Source organism: Eptesicus fuscus, chromosome 8, assembly GCF_027574615.1.
Source record: "Eptesicus fuscus isolate TK198812 chromosome 8, DD_ASM_mEF_20220401, whole genome shotgun sequence".
NCBI lineage: Eukaryota > Metazoa > Chordata > Mammalia > Chiroptera > Vespertilionidae > Eptesicus > Eptesicus fuscus.
In genome coordinates, this window is record NC_072480.1 from 67,821,668 (window position 1) to 67,838,700 (window position 17,033).

The following is a 17,033-nucleotide window of genomic DNA, read 5'->3' on the forward strand; positions in this document are numbered from 1 at the left end:
CCTACTCTGTCTAGAGTTTGTCTTTGTGATTTATTAATAGTTATCACAAATGCTCGCATCACGGGAAACTGTCTTCGAATTAATTGAAATGGGAGGCCAGTGTCAGATGGAAACAAATCAATTCTTGAAATCAGAAAACCTCTCCTTCTGGAGATCCTGTTGATACTTCAGCTTTGATTATGTTAGGTTGCAATCTTATGATAATAAATCTAGTACCATTACAAAGACCCCATTTACTATTAAGATTTCTCAGTAGCATGATGATTGCACCTACTTTCAATTTTAATTTATGACATGGCATTCCCACAGGAGTAATGCTATTAAGAAATTCGATGGGAAAATTTTCCTTTTTGGCATCATCCATTGAATCGATGGAATCATCACTCAATGTGCATCGTTTATTTTTAAATTGCCAGTGTGTGTCATATGTACCGGCCGGTCAGTCGGTCGGATGGTGGGATGGAGGTATGGTCGGTCACTTAGCCTTTTATATATATATATATATATATATATATATATATATATTGTTTTCATGAACCATCTTCTTTCCCATTTTCCTGCCAATATGGAATATGGATCAGGTTAAATATCATGATTCCACAGAAACCTGGCTACTGCAACTCTGTGACTGCAACTGCCCTTGAGCCAAAACTAGAATAGCCAGATGGTATATTGACATTCTCTTACTTATCTTGGCCCCTATTTCTATGTCTATGTCCAGGAATTCAAGGCTCCTCCAAGTTTTTGCTGCTCATATAATTCTGCTTGGGTCTCATCTTCAGGTCAAAGACACCAGAGAAGTAGGAAAAAGCAAACAGAAAACCCTGGCTGTCACTCCACAGGAATAGCTTCTACAAGTTTTGACTTCACTCTCCAATCATCTTGATTTCTCTAGTTTATTTTACTATTTACCCAACATTTGAAGTGTTCTGGACTTACTCTAGCTTAGCCAACCCCCAAAGTTCATGAAATTCATTCCTAAATTCAAAGACTAAATTATTTTACAGTGAGTTATCCAATGGACTTTGTAAAAAGAAAATATTTATAAACTTAGCATATTTGATTCCAAAATATATAAAGGTTCTAACCTTTAAACCTCTCCTTTTTACAAAAACAGTCTTATCTACGATAACTCTCAGCAGATACAGCCACAACAATAGTAGAAGAAAGTGGGCACAACTGTCAATGTCAGAGTTTTAGAACTTCTCTTCCCTTGGATATCTTGAATGACATGAAGATATTATTATATTGTACAAGTGTAAGCCTTCATGGAAACCTGTATATTAAATATAAATAAGGCATTTCTCCTAATATTTAAGGATAAAAAATAATAACAATAATATTTGTTCTCTTCAATCCAATGGATCATCTTGAACACTCCTTGAAATGTACTCATCTGTAGATATCACTGGTTAAAAATACACACTTTAGAATAAAAAAGAACTGTTAGAATCCCAAAATAGCATTTATTATCTATGTAGCCAGAGACAAATTCCCTACTCTGAATTTCAGTTACTTCATCTGTAATATGAGAATTGTAGTAATGATTAAATGAGATAAAACATCCATTATATTGCACAAAGCCTCTCACAAACAAGTTTTTTATATATACACATATATTTATATAAAACATACCATATATTATATATAGTATAATTTGCCACTCAAAGTCATTACGTCTTTATGAACTGTAATTACCCATATTTAAAATAGGATTGATTAATATTGCTGAGCCTTTATCACTGGCTGGTTGTATCTTGTCAACTCAGTATTGCTGCCATGCTCTTTAGCTTTTGGCTTTACATCACAAGGGGAGGCCTGGAATTACATTACCCTAAAATTTCTAGGCTCTTAAATACCAACAATGAGAGGCACTGAAGAAGTCTCTGGTCAGGTAACTTAGAGATCATCAGTGGTGACTTTCTTTTGACTTTGCAATTTCTTCTGAACTACATTGGTGCTGTGGACACTTTGGATTATCAGGTGCAGCTCTTTGGAATATCTGATATCCTGAAAGCAGTAGCTGTCCTTCCTTCCCTCAACTCTCCCAACTGTAAATCTTTGGTTACTTATATTAAACTAGAGGCCTGGTGCACAACATTCATGCACTAGGGGGAGGGCGTTCCTCAGCCCGGCCTGCACCCTCTTGCAGTCTGGGACTCCTTGGGGGATGTTCACCTGCTGGCTTAGGCTCGCTCCCCGGGGGTCCTTAGTGCTCCTGGAGGGGTCCTTAGGGCTGCTGCAGAGTTGGGAGAGGCTCCCACCACTGCCACTGCATTCACCAGCCATAAGTGAAGCTTCTACTGAGCAGCACTTCCCATGTGGAAGTACACTGACCACCAGGGGTCAGCTCCCACATTAAGCATCTGCCCCCTAGTGGTCAGTGTGCATTGTAGCGACCGGTCGTTCCTCCATTCAGTCAATTTGCATATTAGGGTTTTATTATATAGGATATGTTACTAACAAAAAACAAACAAACAAACAAAAATCTAGAGTAACTTTGAATTTGCCAATGTTATTTTGACTGATATGTGCTCAAAAGGCATAATGTCCATAAAGTTTCTATTAGATAAGACCAAATGTTATACAACTGTTAGATATTTTTTCTTTCCTCTTTCTTTTCTTCTGGGAATAATAATTTCTCCTTTGAATTATCATGCATTTTTTAATTTGTATTATCTTTTTAAGACATGGTTAAGCAATGGGAAAAATGCATTTTGAATACAAAGTTGCATAATTTATATTGTGCAGTTATATCAGCTTTTATGATTACAAACAAATATAAGTAGGGAGGTTTTTTGTGAGTAAAATAAAGTGTAGATTTGCTATTGTTATTTATTTTTTTGTAATGTTCCTTTGAAGAGTGCTTTTAAAGTAGGCATGCTTCTATAATGATAGACTTGTTAAGAAATTATTGATTAAAAACATCAAATTTCCTCATTCATAAAATAGTACAGGACAGCTCTGCTATCTGACTAACCTGCAGCAGATCTCATCACTAAGGGATCCTAGTGACATGGAAAATGAAGCTTATTCTGATTAAACTACCAAAGGATCTCTAGCAGAGAATGACAAATATAAAGGCCCAGAATGTTACTCAGAAAAGATGGGACAGAATGTGCTATCATTTGAAAGGTTTTAATGAAAAGAATTTTAATGAGGAATATGGATAATGAAAAAACACACAATTTAATGTAAGATTTACAATCTCTAGGGAAAACTATGCCAAGTACCAGATTAACCTCATGACTTTTATTGCAAACCAGGGTCACTTTTCCTAGAGGAAGCCATTAAGACTGCCCTAGGCTTCAATGAGACAAGCTATCTGATTCCCAGAGAAGCTGAAGACTGGGGCAATGATAATAAAATTTCTAATATTTATTGCCTGGGGAAATATATTCAAAGATGGCATGATGCCAAAAATAAATTACTTTTTAAACAAATCCCTGAACCTTTGCTCTTTGTGGCTTCCCTTTGGTGTCTTGTCAAATGTCTCCACTCTGGTAGCCCAGTTCATATTGAAATTGGTACATCCATAATTTATCTTAAGTCTGGCAGAGAAAATGCTTCCTTTTGAAACCCATTCAAAATTTTTCTAAGTTACAACAGCAATACTACTATCAATATCTAGGCCAGAAACTAGTTAGCATGCATATTTATTTTTGCCTAAAATTCTATCACTGAGCAAAATGAAAAGAGGACTGAATAAAGGATTAAAAAATATAGTGATTGTTTCTTCCCTCTCCTCAAAAATATAAACTGGATAATATTGAATATATGTTAAATAAAATTCTTGTATATACTAGTTATTCCAGGGTATATTTGGGTAAATTCTTTTACTTACTAATTTGAGCCTAATTAATGTCTGATACATATATCATAAAGTTGTGTCTTAGTTTCAATGTATCTCAAGTCATATCAAATAGACTACAAATATAAAACATTAGTTTGTCACAAAATAAAGTTTAAATTCATATAGAATATTTTTGCATGCATATTCTACTTTAAACAAAATTCACATTATGCAAGGAAGTGACTTGTGATTTTTTAAAAAATATATGTATTTTTATTGATTTCAGAGAGAAAGGGAGAGGGAGAAAAATATCAATGATGAGAGAGAATCATTGATTGGCTACTTTCTGCATGCCCCCCACTGGGGATCAAACCAGCAACCCTGGCATGTGCCCTGACTGGGAATCAAACCTTGATCTCCTGATTCGTAGGTTGATGATGAACCACCAAGCCACACGGGCAGGGAGACTTGTAATTCTTAATAGATATGAAAGATGAAGTTATCTGCATTCAGGAAAGAGGGAAAAAAAAAGCATCAAATGGAATATTTTAGCAAAAAATATAAATAAATCAGTCTTCATTTGAGTTACATAAGACTGCCTCTAATTGCAGATATTTATAAAGATCTCCATTTTCTCTGCTTTATGTAGAATTTGATTAGATATGACAAAAAAGGTATGTGATGATAATGCCTTACAAGTAATGAAAAAGCCTTATATTCAAATTATTAATCAAGAGTGGTAGAAGGATATAGGTATTTCCAGACATTCAAAGATATATAAAAATGGTTTCCTGTCCTTTTAATTCTTTCTTAGAAAGTAATCTAAGGTAATACTTTCGCAAAATCAGAGGATAAAAGCAGCAAGAGAGTCAGATGACTCAGGAAATTATTGAAGGCAGGTCCACCAACAAAATCTCACAGTATAGCTTAGAGTAGCAGACCTGTAATCTCCAGAACAAGGTAATAATAAAGGGGAAGCTTTATGATAAAAATCTAAAATTCATATGAAACATCCAATAAAATTAAAACAGTAAGTTATTTAATTAAACATAAATAACATCAAATAAATAAATTAGAACTATAAACTTCAGGAATAAACAAACAGCTCCCCAAATGTTAGGGTAGAAATTTAAGGCACACTAAAATATAGCTTCATTTTGAGCAACTCATTGAATGTCATTATGAGACTCAATTTATCTTGATCATGTCAGTGGCATAGCAGAAGTGATATTAAAAGCATTATAATCATAGTATCTCATGGTATAAATCCACTTGGATTTACAGTGTCCAATATTTATACAGTTTAATTTCCTGAAAAATATTTACTAGTTTTTATCTTTTGGAATCACAATGGACACATCAGAAACTATTTAAATAAGGTTAAAGAACATGAAGTAAATGTTAGAAGCCTTACCAATATAAAAATACATGTACAATTTACAGAGATTGGAGGAGAGAAGGAAAGGAATAGAGGTATAAGGAAGAGTCAGAATCATTATCTTTTAAAATGGGCATTTGGAATGTTCTTTATCTCTTATAGAAACAAGAAGTAGAAGATTAAGTATGATTTTTAAACTTCCAAGTTGAGTAGCAGCTGAACTAAGAAGTTTGATACAACTAAGTTAGAAAGAAGAGAGGTAAGAGAAGTATAGTGTTGTAAATCTGCTTATATTAACAGAAAGTGGTCTTTGAACTTTTCAAAATTAAAATATTTGCTTTTGAGGGTTGGAACTGGGTATGGAGAAGGGTAAATTGGGACTCATGTTTTTTATTAAGTTAATCTGTGCTCTTAGATTATTTAAAATTATGTGTGCAGATATTTTCTTTAGTCAAATTGTAAAGCAATTTGAAAAAAATAATTTCATGTAAAAGGAGATATACAGAATAGCAAAAATACTAAAGAATGGAAAGCATAATAAATTTAGAAATGCTATCCTGCAATTCTTTATCATTTGTTAATTCCCTATCAAATTGTTTTTTTTTGATACTCCCCTGCCAAAGTGTTTTTTCCAAAGATCAGTTATTTAACCTCAATTTCCCACATTTTTATTTTCAACTTCTAAGAGAACTCTTTGTCCCATCCTATATAATAAAAGCCTAATATGCTAAGTGTCTGACCATTTGACCATTCGACCAGGGGGCAGGCACTCTGACCAGTAGGTTAGCATGCTGCTGGGGTCTGGCCGATTGGGACTGGGCGAAACAGGCCGGACATGCCCTTGAGTGGTCTCTCCCTGGCTCCGATTGTGCATTGTGCATCTGTGGGATCCCTGGGCCTGGCCTGCAGGGATCGGGCCGAAACTGGCTCTCCAACATTTCCCGAGGGGTCCCGGATTGCGAGAGGGTGCAGGCCAGGCCGAGGGACCCCTCTAGTTTTTTCTGCAATTCTTTATCATTTGTTAATTCCCTATCAAATTACCTAAAGTGTCTTTTGCATAGATCAGTTATTTAACCTCAACTTCCCACATTTTGATTCTCAACTTCTAAGAGAACTCTTTGTCCCATTTTTAAATAAGAAGGTAAATGCTATCTGGAGAAAACTTCTTAAATTTCTTTTTCTCACCAGAGAATGCCTTTTTAGCTCTGCTTTTTGTTCTCATCTGGTAAGTATGTACCTGTTCCTCTCTAAGACTAGTTCTTATACTGGTACCTTTCTTAGTTCAATCTCAGCCATCCAACCTTCTTCTAAACTTAATCCTCTCTATTTGTTCCTCAATCTCTGCCTGTGCTATCCCCTTCCTGCTCACAAACATGTTCTAATATTCTGTATCAAATTCACATTTTCCAGATGGCCTGTGTTTCTAGCTTTCCCCCTGCCATACCCAATCTTGTAATGAGGATTGCATTTGTTTTATCAAATAAGTCCAAGATGGCATATGTATACATGACCTCTTGGACTTATTTAAAAACTTTTTAAATTCTGATCTCTATTGATCAAAAGAAAGTATATCTTTATGCTGGTAATAGCGCTACAAATATCACAAAATCTAATTTTTTTCAGTTTTATCCCCATTTACTCCCCCAATTTATCAGTTTTGATCACTTAGTTATGAATTAAATTCTCTTTTTTGTACTCTATCACCAAGTTTTCCATGAACCTTTTTATTTTTTATACAAGAGGCCCAGTGCATGAAATTCGTGCATGTGTTGGGGGTGTCCCTCAGCCCAGCCTACACCCTCTCCAATCTTGGACCCCTCGAGGGATGTCCGACTGCCCGTTTGGACCCGATCCTGGATCGGGCCTAAATGAGCAGTCGGACATCCCTTTCATAATCCAGGACTGCTGGCTCCCAACTGCTCGCCTGCCTGCCTTCCTGATTGCCCCTAACTACTTCTGCCTGCCAGCCTGATAACCCCCTAACCACTCCCCTGCCAGCCTGATTGATGCCTAACTGCTCCCATGCCAGCCTGTTTGCCCCTAATTGCCCTCCCCTCCAGGCCTGGTCACCCCTAACTGCCCTCCCCTGTCTGGTCTCCCCCAACTGCCCTTCCCTGCAGGCCTGGTCACCCCCAACTTTCCTCCTCTGCTGGCCTGATCACCCCTAACTGCCCTCCCCTGCAGGCTTGATCCCCCCAACTGTTCTCCCTTGCAGAACTGGTCCCTCCCAACTGCCCTCCCCTTCTGGCCATCTTGTGGCGGCCATCTTGCGTCCACATGGGGGCAGGATCTTTGACCACATGGGGGCAGCCATCTTGTGTGTTGGAGTGATGGTCAATTTGCATATTACTATTTTATTAGACAGGATAGAGGCCTGGTGCACGGGTAGAGGCCAGCTGGTTTTCCCTGAAGGGTTTCCCAGATCAGGGGGCGGGTTCCCTTGGGGCATGGGGCAGCCTGGGCGAGGGGCCTGGAGTGGTTTGAAGGCCAGCCACACCCCCTGGCGACCCAAGTGGAGGCCCTGGAATTGGGATTTATTTATCTTTTATAATTGAAACTTTGTAGCCTTGGGTGGAGGCCAGGGCAGGCCAGGGCTGCAGAAACTTGGCTTCCTCCATCGCTGAGGGCAACTCAAGCCTCCTGCTCTCTCCAGCTCCATGGCTGCCGCCATTTTTGTTGGGATTTATTTATCTTCTATAATTGAAACTTTGTAGCCTTGAGTGGAGGCCTGGACCAGCCAAGGTGTGAAGAAAGCTTGGCTTCCTCCATTGCCGGGGAAACCCAAGCCTCCTGCTCTCTCCATGGCTGCAGCCATCTTGGTTGGGTTAATTTGCATACTTGCTCCTGATTTGCTGGTGGGCGTGGCTTGTGGTATAGCAGAGTGATGGTTAATTTGCATATTGATCTTTTATTAAATAGGATAATAATTTTTTAAGTTTCTTTATTGACTAAGGTATTACATATGTGTCCCTATCCCCCCATTACCCGTCATCCCCCCACTCATGCCCTCACCCCCCTGTTGTCTCTGTCCATATAATAATTTTTATTGTTGACAGTATTACATATGGTTCCCATTTTCTCCCATTTTGCTGCCCTCCACCCAACCCCCATCTCAATCAGGCCTTCCCCATGCTATTGTCTGTGTCCTTGGGTTATGCATATATACCATACGTATATGTTCTTTGGTTATTCTCTTCCTGCCCCCTCCCACCTCCCACTTCCTCACCTCCCACTGAGATCTGCTATTCTGTTTCATGCATCCATACCTCTGGACCTATCTTGTTCCTCAGTTTATTTTGTCCATGTGACTTTTTAAATATGGCTTTTGTTATCATTGTTTGCTCTTCTTTCTCTTTTTAAACCTTAAATGATGTCACTCTAATAGTTTCTTTCTGAAAGATCTTTTCCCTATATTAATGTTCTCATTATTTGTAATTTCATACATGCCACAAAACTATTTCTTTACTCATGCCTTTATAGTTACAATGCTACATTAGAAACCAAAGCCACACTTTAATTCATCTTATCTATTATTTAACTCATTACTTTTCACTGCCAATCCATTTTCTACTCCTGACTGTTAATCTCTTGTTACTCTTTCCATTACTAAACTTAAAACCTCAGGGAGCCAGCCTCATCTTCTTTCTCCTCCTCATTGCAAACATGCATCCGAATGACTAGTTCCAAGTTCATGTCCTCAAAATTAGTTGTGCATTTATCCTCTATTTTATATTCTCACTGCCTCTGTTGTCAGCTTCCACATTATTTTTACTTTATTTTTAACACATATTCATCATTCAATCCTGGTTCTTAAAGCAATCCAGACTGATTTAAGATATGTTTCAATAACTTCAGCCTCACAATTTGACAGGGCTTGAATATAAGTCATGAAGTCCATGATTTATGAGGTTGGAAGCTAGCCTATATTTCTGGGCTCAGTTTTGCATTAACATATTTTCCTTTTTTCTAGCAAGCAGACACGTCCCAAGAACCCACAAAGCTACAAAATTCAGCACTCTCTTTGTCTCTTGGACTTGGCTCAATCCTCTGGATTTGGTTTCAGACTTAGTTAGCATCTCTCTACTATCTCCTAAGATTGCCAACCAGGAAGAATATTCCCCTACAGGATCTCACACTAAACCACAGCTTAAGTCTGGAGCACTTCTCTATTCAATTTCCGCAGGTATGTGATCCACTCCTTATCTATCCCCATTCTCCAGCCAAAGTCCCGCTGTAGTTGGACAATGTCTTTGGCAGGACTACCACTCAACAGGCTTCTGATTTTAATAGTAAAAAATATGCTTTCCCAATGCTGTTATTATACCACTTAGTACCAAAGGAGCACCGAGTTGTGCCTGAGATTGATGCATTTTAAATACTATTTTTTTTTTTTTTTTTTTTGCAGCCAGCCTTTATAACTTGTTTACTTCCTTTTTTCCCCACCTTACCTTAGTGACATATAACCCAAGGTAGGCTTTAGATACTTTCCCCTCCCATTGTCCCAACTGCTGTAATCCCATAGTTCAAACATAAATACTACTACTATCCTGATTTAAGTCCTTTACTATCTCCCCAATAGCAATAGGTCTTTAGTAATATTTATTACTTCTAGTTACTCTTCTAATTTTCTTGTATCTATATTAGATTGTTTTTCCTAAGAGTGAGGACTATGCATTTATAGGGATTATTATTTTCTGTATTAATTTATTAGTTCAGCAATTCAACATACATGAGTGAGCAAAAGTAGGTTTACAATTGTGAGTACACAAAACAGAGTTTATTATTGTATTATTATTTTTAATTACTGTATCATTTATTATTAACTTACTTTTGCTCATCCTACATATAGATTCATATATCAATTCAATACACATTTATTAATATAAATACACTAAACATATTGTATATTCTCTTTTTTCAAATGTCTTCAATGGCTCTCAATGTTTCTGCAAAATAAAATACAAACCCAATTGTTTTAAAATATTTTAATTGTATTAACATCTTTACATACAACCTATATTTTAAATAAACTGCATTTCTCATCTTTCCATAGTACTTCTACACATCTAGCTATGATGTTTCTTCCATAGGATTTGCCTTCCTACCCTCAAAATCTTATTCTGTATTTTCCATTCAAATCTAATTCTAAAAGGAAACTTTACCAGCTATTTGACTATGGAAGTAAAGGAAATCACTCACTTTCTAAAGATTTTATTCCCTGCTTTCTAATCCCAAAGTTTTAATACCTCAGAAAAATAGTAGAATAATTCATATGAAGTTGCTACTTGTTACATTTCAAAAGTGGGAAATATTAGAAATATTACTATCTTAATTCTGAGTATATGTCAGATTTTGCTGTTTATGTACAATGAACACACAATAGAAATTGATTGTGCCTAGTTAGCATCCTTCAGAAGAGTCTGACAAAAAACATCTTATTGATATTGGCTAAATATTAAAAATTCATTATAATTAATTAAAAGCATACATTTAGATATGGTATACCCAGCTTTTTGGTACTGTCCTTTCCAAAAGTGTTAAAATGGAAATATTGATCGTAAAGATAATAAACACATATAAATATATATGGTCACTACAAAAAAAGTGAAAGGTCTATACAGTTGATTGGCTTGATGCTCTCAATAATATAAAGACAAACACCTCATAAAATTATTTCATGTTTTTAATGATACAGAATAAAAGATAATTAACTTACAGTTAGTCACTACTAAGGCATGGGGCACAACTTTGAATCACATTCCAGTTACAAACCTGCCTGTACTATGTGTCATATGATTTTCTGAAAATATACATAAACACTTTTATTTTAAAAAGTGATATAAATTTGATAGGAATGTTTCAAGATACATTGAAACAAAGTAAGAAAGTATATTTAAAACTCATTAATAAAATGAATACATGGAAATATATAGGAAAGAGAAGTGTTTTTAAAAAATTTTAAATATATTTTATTGATTTTTTACAGAGAGGAAGGGAGAGGGATAGAGAGTTAGAAACATCGATGAGAGAGAAACATCAATCAACTGCCTCCTGCACACTCCCTACTGGGTATGTGCCCGCAACCAAGGCACATGCCCCTGACTGGAATTGAACCTGGGACCCTTGAGTCCACAGGACGACGCTCTATCCACTGAGCCAAGCCGGTTAGGGCTAAAATTATTTTTCATTCAACAAATATAAGTGGAAAACAAAGATAAAATAGTTAACAGAACATTTTGTAACATTCATTATTTTCTTTAGTTGGATAAAGCAAATAATAAGCTTTTAAATAATAAACATGATAATATTATATAGAATAACTAATATGAAGAAAATAGAGTAGCCTAATATAAAAGTGAAAGGGCCAAGAAGGGAGTTACTTCTGAGTGATCAAAGATAATCCATTTAATGTCAAATTGGAGCTGAGGATAAAATGCCAAGAATGTGTCAATTATGAAAATATTATAGACAGTAGCAAGTGCAAAGGCCCACAGGTGGGACTAAAAGTTAGTTTCTAAAGGGCACAGAAAGAAAACCAGTGCAATTTAATAAAAATAAATGAAGAGAGAATGGCATGAAATTAATTCAGAAAGTGATGAGTTTATGTAGAATCGTGGAGGCCATGTTAAGGTGTTTCAATTTTGTTCTAATATTTTATGAAGACATTATCTTCCTAAAGCTAAGAATAATGTCCAACTGGCCTTTGACTGTCAAGGTCTATTTCTGCATAATATAAAGCAAATATATTTTGAAAAACACGGACACCCTTTTCTTACTCTTTACTCATTATATCTTTAACATATATATTATGTGTGTGTATATATATATATAACTTTATTATATGGATTTTTTGCCATTTCAGAGTCAAACAGTGTCTAAAATTTTAATTATATCTACATCTTAAAATATTTACTTTAGAAAACAGGTGGAGATATTTTCATACAAGGCTAATGTTGTTGAATAAACCATTGTGTTTGCTAAATTAACTGTGTCATACTCATAACTGCTTAGGTAAATCTTTTTCAGGAACCAAATGGAATGTGTCAGTTTGAGGTGCAGAGAATTCAATTTTCCTCAGAGATGTGGCCTCTAGTACCATTGGTGGAAAGAAAGAATGGAATTGCATCTGCTCATGCCAATCAGAATAAATATAATTTAATTTGTTGATCTGGACTTATTTTCCTCAGTTGCTGAACTTTTAAAAACACTAGGGAGTTAGATTTACAATGTATAAAATATTTGGTGCACTATTACTTTTCATAATATAAGTGAATAAATTAAAGCAGTCAATTTTTATGTCACCCATTGCTTAGCATCTCTCTCTAAGCTATGACACACATGGCCAAGCTTGAAGATTTCACTCACACAGCAAAGAAGAGATTGACCATGTTGCTTGTACCAAAAATATACCTTTTTTAAAATTTATAAAATTGGATATATCTGCAAAAATGACAGTTTTAATTTTTGTTATATCACTCTGGCATATAAGGATTTTTAAAAATGAACAAAGAAAGAAAAACATGTATACATATTTTTAAATTATAGTTCAGTATACATTTGATAACTTCCTAATATGTACTCTTTGTTTGTTTACATTTGTAGTCCCATGCAACACCATACATAGTTCATTACCTCATTTTGGCCAAATTCAGCAAATTTGGTGAATTACCTAGGACAGGAGCTTCAGATTGCCAATATTTTGGAATTTTTCATTTTATTTTTTAGTATAAATAAATTTTAAAAATGTTAACAAACTATATTATGCAAATTTTAATGCAGATATACTAAATCACAAGTCATATGGGCATTAAATGACTTAGGCAGTTATTTGACTTCATTGTTTAAAGACATTTATCTGAGAAGAGGGAGCCTATGATAAGAAAATATAACAACTCAGGCTTAAAATATCCCGGTGGCCTGAAAAAAAATAAAGGTTAATTTCTCTCTCCCACTAGACAACTGTGACAGGTTGGTGAGGTGTCCTGCCTTACATCATCCTCATTCAAGGACCCAGGCTTCATCTCCCGTCTGTGATTCCATGATTGCCCTGGAAAAAGAAAGAGATCACAGAATTTATAACCTGGTTCTTGAAGGTCTACCCAGAAGTGACTAGTGCCATTTCTGCTTATGACTTGGTCAAGCAAGTCATGTGGCCACATCTAAGTTCAAGGTGGTGGGGACTTGCAATATTATCCTCTGCCTAAAGGGAAAAGCAGAAATATTAGGTGAGCAAGTGGATGACTTCTGAAATTTCTGCTTCCTCCCTGTTGAATCCCAGGAATATATACAAAATCCTATTGTCCAAAAACTTATTCATAATCTCTTTAAACGTACATTTACATCTCCATCAAACCTCTTACACCCGCTGTGTATCCCAGTTAAAATTCCCATTGTCCTCTCAACATACTGTAGCATTAAATGTCTTCATGATTTTTCACCTACTGTTTTTTTTTTTATGCCTGAAATTTTCTTCTTTTCCTCTTCTCCTTCCTGGTCTCAGATTTATTCTTTAAAACATAAGTCAGGTTATGCTCGGCTGGTGTGGCTCAGTGGTTCAGTGGCTACCAATGTGCCCAGAGGTAGATTACCAGTCAGGGCACATGCTGGGGTTGCGGGCTCAATCCCCAGAAGGGGATGTACCGGAGGCAGCTAATCAATATTTCTCTCTCATCCATGATTCTATCTCTTTCTCTCTCTCCAATCCTCTCTCTAAAAATCAATAAAAGCATTGAAAACAAATAAACAAAACAAAACAAAACAAAAACATAAGTCAGGTTTCAACTTTTCTGAGAATCCTCTCAAGTCTCCCAGGCCAACTCAATTGCTTTATTCTGAGGAGTCACAGTCTATGTAAAAATATTTAATTATTTTAAGTTTTTATCTAGAATTTAAGTTCTATGACATAAATTCAATTATTAATATTTAATATAGAGCAAAAACTTGATGATGAAATAGATTTCCTAAATTGTAAGATGCTATTACTTGACACATGCATCATCTTTCCATTACCTATGAATGAATTACATACGGATAGCTTCACTTGTCCATGAAATCTAACTATAGGTCAGGAGTTGGCAATTCTACCCATAAGTCAAATCCAACATGCTTCCTGTTTAACACAAAGTTTTATTAGAATACAGACACATTTGTTTATATATTATGCATTATGTATAGATGATTTTGTGCTACAACATATTTACTGTCTGAGTGCAATGGACTGAATAGTGTGTCCATCAAAATTCTTTTATTGAAATCCTAACATCCAATCTGATGCTATAAAGAAGTGGGGCTGCCAAAACCAGTTTGGCTCAGTGGATAGAGCATTGGTCTGCGGACTGAAAGGTCCCAGGTTCGATTCCGGTCAAGGGCATGTACATTAGTTGCGGGCACATCCCCGGTGGGGGATGTGCAGGAGGCAGCTGGTCGATGTTCCTCTCTCATCGATGTTTCTAGCTCTCTATCCCTCTCCCTTCCTCTCTGTAAAAAATCAATAAAAATATATTAAAAAAAAAAAAGAAGTGGGGCCTTTAGGAGGTGATTAGGTCTTGAGGGTAGAACCCTCATGAATGGGATTAGTGCCCTTATTAAAAGGACCCCAGAAAGATATTTTTCCCTCTTTTCAGCAATCTGTAACCCAGAACAGGTTCCTTATGGAAACCCTACCATCCTGGTACCCTGATCTCAAACTTTCAGATTCCAGAACTATGAGAAACAAATCTGTTGTTTACAAACCCTCTTGTCTGTGGTATTGTATTATAACAATCTGAATTAACCCTTAGGGACATTGAGCCTTTACAGGAAGTTTTTGGAACCCCTAATCTAAATAAAAATGTGACATTATTTCCTTTTTTTCTATGTAAACAAATTATGCCTTTATTAGGGTAAATTTCTCCAAATTTTTTACCTAGACTTGAGATTAAAATTTATAATTGACAAGACTTCTTATTTATCTCCTTTATTACTTTATTTATGGTGTTCTTACATGAATGACTATTTATAATCTGTAATATAAAGGTATAATATGCTAATTAGACCGGATGTTCTTCCAGACCACTTCTGGACGAAGCCGTGGTGGGGGGAGGGGCGAGCCCCTTGCACGAATTTCATGCATCAGGCCTCTAGTAATTATATAATAGAATCAATGATATTTTGAAATGCGTATGAAGGACAACCAATATTCTGAATATCATGAGCAATATAGAAGAATAACTTGCCCTAGTTGGTTTGGCTCAGTGGAGAGAGCATTGGCTGACAGACCAAAGGGTCCTGAGTTTGATTCCAGTCAAGGGCATGTACCTTGGTTGCAGGCTCCTCCCCAGCCCAGGCCCTGGCTGGGGTGCATGCAGGAAGCAACCAATTGATGTGTTTCTCTCACATTGATGTTTCTCTCTGTCTTTCTTTCTCTCTTCCACTCTCCCTAAAAAGACAATGGAAAGGCTAATAAAAACAAAAAACAAACAAACAAAAGAATAACTGAATTCTCCAATTCAAAAAAATCATCCACACATTTGAATTCCCCATTCATTATTATCACCATCAAAATCCTTAATGCTCAACATCACATCTATTAAGTACCTTGAACCTAACTAAACTTATCATTTCTTTTACTTGCCACAACCAAACATTTTTGGTCAGACTCATTTTACATATTGCCTGAGCTATTACAACCACCTCCTAATTTTCCTTCCTCAACACTCTTTACTCTCCAATTCTAAGATTAACCTTAATATTCACTCTGTTTCATATCTTAAATGATAATATAAGCACCCCTGATTCAAAAACAATAATTTAATCTTCTAATAAAAAACAATCATGCCAACCTAATTAATTTACATATATATAATTTAACCTAATGTGACATTTTATACTGTATTCTAAACTAATGGGATGGTAAGTTATTGGTCAAAAATGATGAATGGTGCTCACATATATGGCAGTGCATATACTAAAACTGGAGCCACACAGAGAAGATTGGCATGGCCCCTTGCACAAAGATGTCACTCACACTCATTAAGCATTCTCTCTATACATTTTTAAAAAAAGAATGGTCAGCAAGATCATGTGTCTCCCATTGTTCTATTCACCTGGATTTTACTTTGCCTCAAGTTCATGTCTCATGCTCCTTACCTTGACTTAAAGTTTGTAATAAAGCTAGTATTTTCTCTTAAATGCTTCTCTGATGCAAATGATACAGTTGGGAATTTATGTAGAACTATTTATATCTCAAATGAAAATGATCACGTCTTGCTCATTAATAAAGTGATTTGTATAATTATCATTGTCTTTTATGTATTGGTTTGGTCTAATGTACCAACTATGGATTTATAGCTCCAATAGACCATAGTGCAAATTCCAGATCTTTCACTTACTACCTGTCCCCGTAAGAACTTAGGCAAATCATCTCATTTTTAAGTGGTCAGTTTCTTCATTTTTATTAATTGGAATTATAAAACTTTTTCAGATTGCAGATAGGAAGTGATAAACAATCATAATTACAAAGATGTTAAATGTGTGTAAGTTAAATAACTTTTAATCATTTCTTTATTATAGCAATGCAAATATAATGCTTTTTTATATTCTGCCTTTCATAAACACTTGAAATTGAATAGTATTTGTCATTATTTCTTTATGGATTCAATCATAATAGATACTGGTTATGACGCTTGTTTCTTGGAGTAGTTGTGGGAAACCTCATCTGTCTATCTATCTATCTATCAATCATCTATCATCTATCTATCATCAAACTACTTATCTATCTACTCATGTGTCTATTTTAATTTAAGATAAAGCAAAGTGACTTGACATATAAAAAATGGCTCTCTCTCTGAAATATCAGTAATGTGAATGTGAATGGAAAACCAC

General features: G+C 35.7%; 1 pseudogene; it reads left to right on the plus strand.

Annotated features, from left to right (window-relative positions):
• The first annotated feature begins 16,089 nt into the window (after positions 1-16,089).
• On the plus strand, positions 16,090-16,206 carry LOC114232408 (U6 spliceosomal RNA; annotated as a pseudogene).
• The last annotated feature ends 827 nt before the right edge of the window (positions 16,207-17,033 follow it).